This window comes from Astatotilapia calliptera, chromosome 19, assembly GCF_900246225.1.
Source record: "Astatotilapia calliptera chromosome 19, fAstCal1.2, whole genome shotgun sequence".
NCBI classification, from domain to species: Eukaryota; Metazoa; Chordata; class Actinopteri; order Cichliformes; family Cichlidae; genus Astatotilapia; species Astatotilapia calliptera.
In genome coordinates, this window is record NC_039320.1 from 11,528,293 (window position 1) to 11,534,626 (window position 6,334).

The following is a 6,334-nucleotide window of genomic DNA, read 5'->3' on the forward strand; positions in this document are numbered from 1 at the left end:
TTATATTCTATTTTGAAACGCTGTCACCATTCATATATTTACAATGTTATTATTTACTAAGCCGGTATTTTAATCGCAGACATTTATCCACATTTGCAAACAATAGTTATAGAGCTGAATGACACACAAAACCGAAAGCATAGTCCTCTCATGCGCTCTGCATCAGCTGCCTCATTTGCATGCACACACACTCTTCATCTAAGAATAGCAGCAGGCAGTCAGTGCATTGCTGACTCCACCCACAGAGATCTTTTTTTTTTATTACAGAGACGTCTTATATTTACAACTGCACAGATTTTAAACCTTTTAACACCTATCGAATTTCGACAAATTTAACATAACAGTTTAACCGATAAACTCCCTGAGTTTTTTGCGATCAATTAACCAGTATCAAGACTTTAACTGTTTCTGGCCTCATCTCTTAAAATCCCTAACTCAATTTAAAAGTGTCCAACACCCAAGGTCCAACCTTTGCTGCCCAAAAAAGCGCAGATACCGTTCCAAACGGTAAGGAGATTCTAACTCCTAGTTATTCTGGAGTGCCCCAAGCTCCACAGTGACCGACTGACTATCCCTCTTCGAGGACAATGCATAAGCGTCCTTTGCATTGGCAAGCGTTACCTCTGAGCACTGCGCTTCCTAGCAGACTCTAACTGCCGTTCTAGAATAATTTATAATACTTTGAAACAACAGTAAAACACCCAACAAAGTGTAAGACTGAAGCAGGTCCAACCTTATAACCAAAAAATAACCAAATTCCCTAACCTACTAAACGGTCCAACCGTATTCAATCATTACCAGCAGTCCAACTGCTTTAAATCCTCAGATTCTTATCAAAATCAAAACAGACATGCACCAGTAATTTCAGTGAGTAGACTTTTAATTTTCACAGCCCAATTTGACACATTTTGGAAATAATTCAACAGGTAGTGTCTTACCTTTTTTAAATATGATGCGCCGGCGTGCGTCCACTCACTTTTGACCACTGGCCAAGTCTGCCCGTCTGACCACCTCGGACCACCGCTCACACCTCCACTTTTTTCCCTTACTCAACCACCGGACGATGCCCCCAAATGTTAAGATTCATGAATTGAGGAAGGGTACAAGAGGTGATCGAAAAATAACCACACTGGTCCGGCCGGGTGAAGTCAAACGAAGATTTTAATTCACACGTGGGAAGATCACAGCAATTGATCTTCGACTTACTAAGGCACAAACAATTATTTTATAACATCAGGGTTTGTTTACGGACGCCCCTTCATGCGTCACCGGTACATTTTATACATAGATCAGATCAACATCATCATGACTTTTTACACAGAACATCATCGTCTATTTTCATGGCTGGCACTTCCTGTGTACCTTTCAGTTCTTATCCTATTCCTCTTTCTTGCCGAGACACCAAGAAACGGTTCCTCTTTTACCAAGACAATTTTGCAGTTACAGCCAAACATAACTAACCTCTCCTCTAAATAAATCTAATTTAAAGTGTGTGTGTGTGTGTGTGTGTGTATGTTGACCTCACATGCTCTTTGTGTCACCTCTTCACCTACTGTCTGTGTCTCGTCCTCAAATGCTCTTTCTCAATTCACCTGTTGCACTTCTGACCTTTTACCAGACCAGAAGCTCACTGAGACTATGTGTATATCTTCTACTAAATAAATGTTTTAACCAAGAACCTCTACTAAAACCTTAATATAAGAATATGAACATATAAAAGATAATAAAATAAACTGATATAAGTGTTTTGTAAGCATGTATTGCAATTCCTTCTATGTTCTAGTTTTCCCTCAGCATGTATCACCTGAACAGTCACGTCAGTGAGGCTTACGACCTTTAAAGAACCTGAACATCAACTCAAATAAGCACAGATATGCAATATGTATAAAATAATTATAACTGCCCCTGAAATACAAAGTTAACATCATCATAAACATCTTAAGGCCATCTTAAAGCTATCTGTTACATTGTTAAAGCAATGATCATACTGCAGATTATATTATGCTGGTAAAATACTTTTTGTTTATCCCCACAATTTGGGGGCTCGTCCGGGTCCCCAATGATCTGAAGCATACAGCTAAGACTGTACTGGAAGGGAAGGCAGATGGCTCTCGCTGATCAGGCAGAAAGGGATAAACTGCCCGATCCAAAGACAGCTTAACATTGTAATCACTGTCAAATGGGCTTCTAGAAAGAACAAAATATGGGCTCTGAATCTAAAAATTAACAACTCAAATCTTCAACAGAAATGTCCAGAAACATACTTTTACATCATTGGTTGTTAAGTGTAGAATTATAGGGAAAAAGGGCAGTTTTCTACTTTTAAAAGTTGTGTAGTGTTACTTTAATAATAGGGGGTCAATAAAGCACCTTATGTGTCACTCACACGATTACTTTAATGTTTTTTTTCCTTATTTCTTCTTTCACTGCAGAAAATAACTGCTGTTGTTAAAAAACAAACATGTCATTTGCTGAACAACATGTAATTTACATTGTAAATGTGTGCCGTTACTAAATCTAATGTGTGTTTTCCTTTCCACTTATGCTTGAATAATCGTATTAAGACAATGTGTAATTACCCAGAAGATGTCCAAACACTAAACTGAGCGTGAGCTGTGGAGACTAAAACATAAGCACTTCATCTTGTTGACAAGTCACCATCAAAGCTTTTATTCCTCTCACGAGAGGAATATTTTAAGGTAGTTTCAGCTTTCATCATTAAAGCTGTGATACAGGGTTTTGCCTTCTCATTATAATACCAAGAAAAAGATGGACTTCAAAGTAAAATAACATAATTAAAATGTTTTATTATTTTATTATAATAAGACTTAACATGTAAAATAAAGTCACCTTTTCTCAGTTTCTCCACTCTGGTCAGTCTTCCCATTATTGAAATGTTAGGTTAAAAAAAATCTTAAGACAGGAAAATTTCTTCAAATCTGAAACAGGCGAAATGGACAGTATGATAGATGAAATTTGCCCATTTTAACATTAAACAAAATAAACTCTGTGAAATTGTTTTTCAAATTAATAGTCCAATGTAACTGAACATAAAAAGTCCCTAAAGCTCCTTTTCATACTCACTTCTGTCTCAGCCTCCCTCACACAGACTTTGGATGCCTGGATGTGGAACTTCCCACCTGAATCCAGTTAGCAGGTGATGTGTTCGGAATTTGAGCCTTCCGGCAGATCAAACTGCTGCCTGAACTCCTGCCACCTATAGAAGCAGCATTCTTTTTTTTCTTCCCCCCCCCCAGTTTCCTGCCTGACAGCTCCTATGGAGAAATGCGCTGAGTGTCCATGGTCAGGTCAAATTGCTCTCCCTCCTCCAGCAGCAGGTAGGAGCCTGCAGAGGATTGGAAAGATGTGTCTCTTCCAAGATTTTTTATTGAAGTTTGCACATAAGCTGTAGGCTGCTGTGCAGATCCTGCAGGTTTCACTGCAGGAGATCCTGCTGGCAGGGCAAAGGTTTCACTTCTGGCTGCAGACGGCATGCAGACCAAGAGGAGTTCATGAATGGACTGAGGACAGCATGGAGTCCCTGAGCAAAGTGTCTTTGGGCTGGTGTTCAATGTGTGTTTATTTCTGAGTCAATGAACTTTCTAGACATTACTACAACTCTCCACTGTGTGGAGCCAATGCCACTGGATCAGTACTGTCTCAATTTCATGGTAAATCATAGGACATTTAAATGAAGATTTGTGACACATATTGGAGGATTTCTTCACAGTTTTAATTCAAATCACTCATGGATGGAAACTACTGAAAACCTTAGAAAAAATTTTTTTTAAACACCTCTGAAGAGACCTAACTAAATGGTGCAGAACACCAACCTGCCCACTGCTCTCACTCAATGAGCCTTTTGCTCCGTGATCTTCCTCAAGTATTCCACTTTTTTCTTTTGGCTACGATTCTCAGTTTTCCACTGAATAACATGCCACATCCATCATCTGGGCTGGTCATTTAGATGGAGTGTTGAATGCACGGGAGAGGCCCTCTGTCTCAACATCCACCCATGCTCAGTTTTTTCCTGAGTCAGCAGCAGCTCCAGGAACAGCCCCAGATCTCAGGGAAACTTTCAGTCATGGAAACAAACGTGAGCAGGTTACTTTAACATGACAAACCAGAGGTCAGTCTGACAGCGACCTCTGGTTTGTCCTCACCTCCTGCTTGGCGTTGTTCTTCTCCATCAGCATCCTGATGTTCTGCTGCAGCTCAGTGACCTGCGTGGCCTTCTCAGCCAGACTCTTCCTCACCGCCTCCACCTCCATCTTGGCCTCGTCCAGCCACCCCACAGGTCGGCCACCTGTCACTCGCGGTGTCGCAGCAGCTCCAGACGTTCCTCCTCTGCCAAAAACTCGGCGCGGACTCACTTCTCCAGCTAAGCCGCCTCCAGCGCTTTGTGGAGGATCCACACCGGCTCCTGCAGCAGGCGGTGTGTTTGTGACTATTTTCTGTGGCAGCAGGGATCAATAAAGTTTTATGATTACCGAACGACTGATCACCTTCTTAGCTTTGACCTCCTCCATCAGCATCTCTTTCTCCTGCTGCAGGTGGTCTCTCCAGTCTGAGGACTGAGACACCATGTCTCTATGATGGACGCGCTGTGAGCCTTCACCCTCCAGCTACAACTCTCAAACAGTGACGGTGATTCCCTGCAATCTGCGAGGGGTACCTGATCAGCTGCATTGAGCAATGGGAGGGGAACGAAGGGGCTCAGAGGCCCAAAGGGAGTGCTGAGGGTGGGAGGAGCTGAGAAGTGAGAGAGAAGGATTAAAAGAAGTCACACGCCTGGATGTTGAAGCGCGTAAAGAAACTGATGGTGGTCATTTACAGGACAAACACAGACCAACAAGCTCTAAATAAAAACCCGATGACTGAAGAGGACCACGGCCCAAATCAGGTACCAAATATTCAGTACAGGTGAGTCACAGTTCAGGCTGATGTTTATGTCTCAGGTCTGAAGTCAAAATGAAGAAGAACCAGTCCCAGTTCAAGTCCAACTTGAAGTCACAGGTAACTATACTGTAGATGCATCTTTCTCCTTCCACACCTAATAGGCACCGCAGGCCTCATCTTTATTTCATCTATCTAAACATCTAAACGTTGCCTTATTATCTCAAAGTAAAGGCCTTACAGTATTAGAGAGACCTCAGTGATTGCATGAACCCCCATGTGGAACACTTTATGACAGAAGGAAGATGCATCAAACAGAAGCAGGATTAGAGTAGGGCAGCAATCTGTCTCAACCAAATGTGGGTGGAAACATTCCTAACATGGTTTGGTTCACTGTCACCTGTCACCTGACACCTACACAACACCAACTACAAGCTTTATTAAAAACAGAAGTCTAATAGTAAAAGCAGAGAGAGTGTTCCTAAATCCAAACTGGGAGCTCGTCTGTTATATTCTGCAAAATTTGGATCAGCTAAAGGCTTTTCAATGAGCTTTAAGAACACCTGACAATAATGAATTCCAACAGTCTATCCTGGAAGTAGAAAATGCGTGAACCAATATTTCAGTTTCCACTTTGAGAGGATGTTCTTAATTTTGGTGATATTGCATATATGAAAGAAAGAAGTCCTACATATTTGTCTAATGTGATCACTAAAGGACAAATCCTGGTTATAAATGACTCCAAGACTCCTCACAGGACTGCTGGAGGCCAAGGTAACACCATTTAGAGTAAGGATCTATTTGGACACCATCTTTTTGAGGTTGTTATGGTCGAGTACAATTAAAAAAAAAAAAAAAACTGTTGAAGGCATTTTTCACACTCAAAATGTGTTTTTTGTGTGAGGGTTACATTTAGGTGTAGGGTCAGTGTTAGTCATTCATTTTTGATGGTTAGGGTAAGCAGCTAGGGAAAGCATTATGTCAATGGGATGTCCCCACAAGGATAGCAAACGAGATGTGTGTGTGTTACCTGGTTGGAGCCTTCAGCTTCTTGCGGATGCCGATGTAGATCTTTAAGGATTCTTAGGTTTGATGCTCTGCAGACACAGACGGTGAGACTTTTGTTTTTTACTGTTCTTTTACTGAGATTTGTTGGTTTTAGGTTCTTATTTTCAAGTCTTATTAGCAATGAGTGGTGAAAACAGCACCTACCACACAGCACTGTCAGGCCACTTGCTGAGCTTTTGAGAACAGAAACTCTAGTAGTTTTAGCGGCTAATGGTGGTGAAATCCCATGTGATGGGTGGATAGAGACAGAATTCTTTTTGGACTGTAACCCTGAAAATGGAGGGGAGGGAGGGAGGGATGTTACCTTCAGAAAGAATTAAACTGAGACTCTCCATCCTTGCCAGCAAAATCTCTGTGAAGTGTGGTGAGC

At 41.5% G+C, this 6,334-nt stretch overlaps 1 pseudogene; it reads right to left on the reverse strand.

Moving 5' to 3' along the window:
* Positions 1-2,058: 2,058 nt before the first annotated feature.
* On the reverse strand, positions 2,059-4,586 carry LOC113012674 (uncharacterized; annotated as a pseudogene).
* Positions 4,587-6,334: the final 1,748 nt, after the last annotated feature.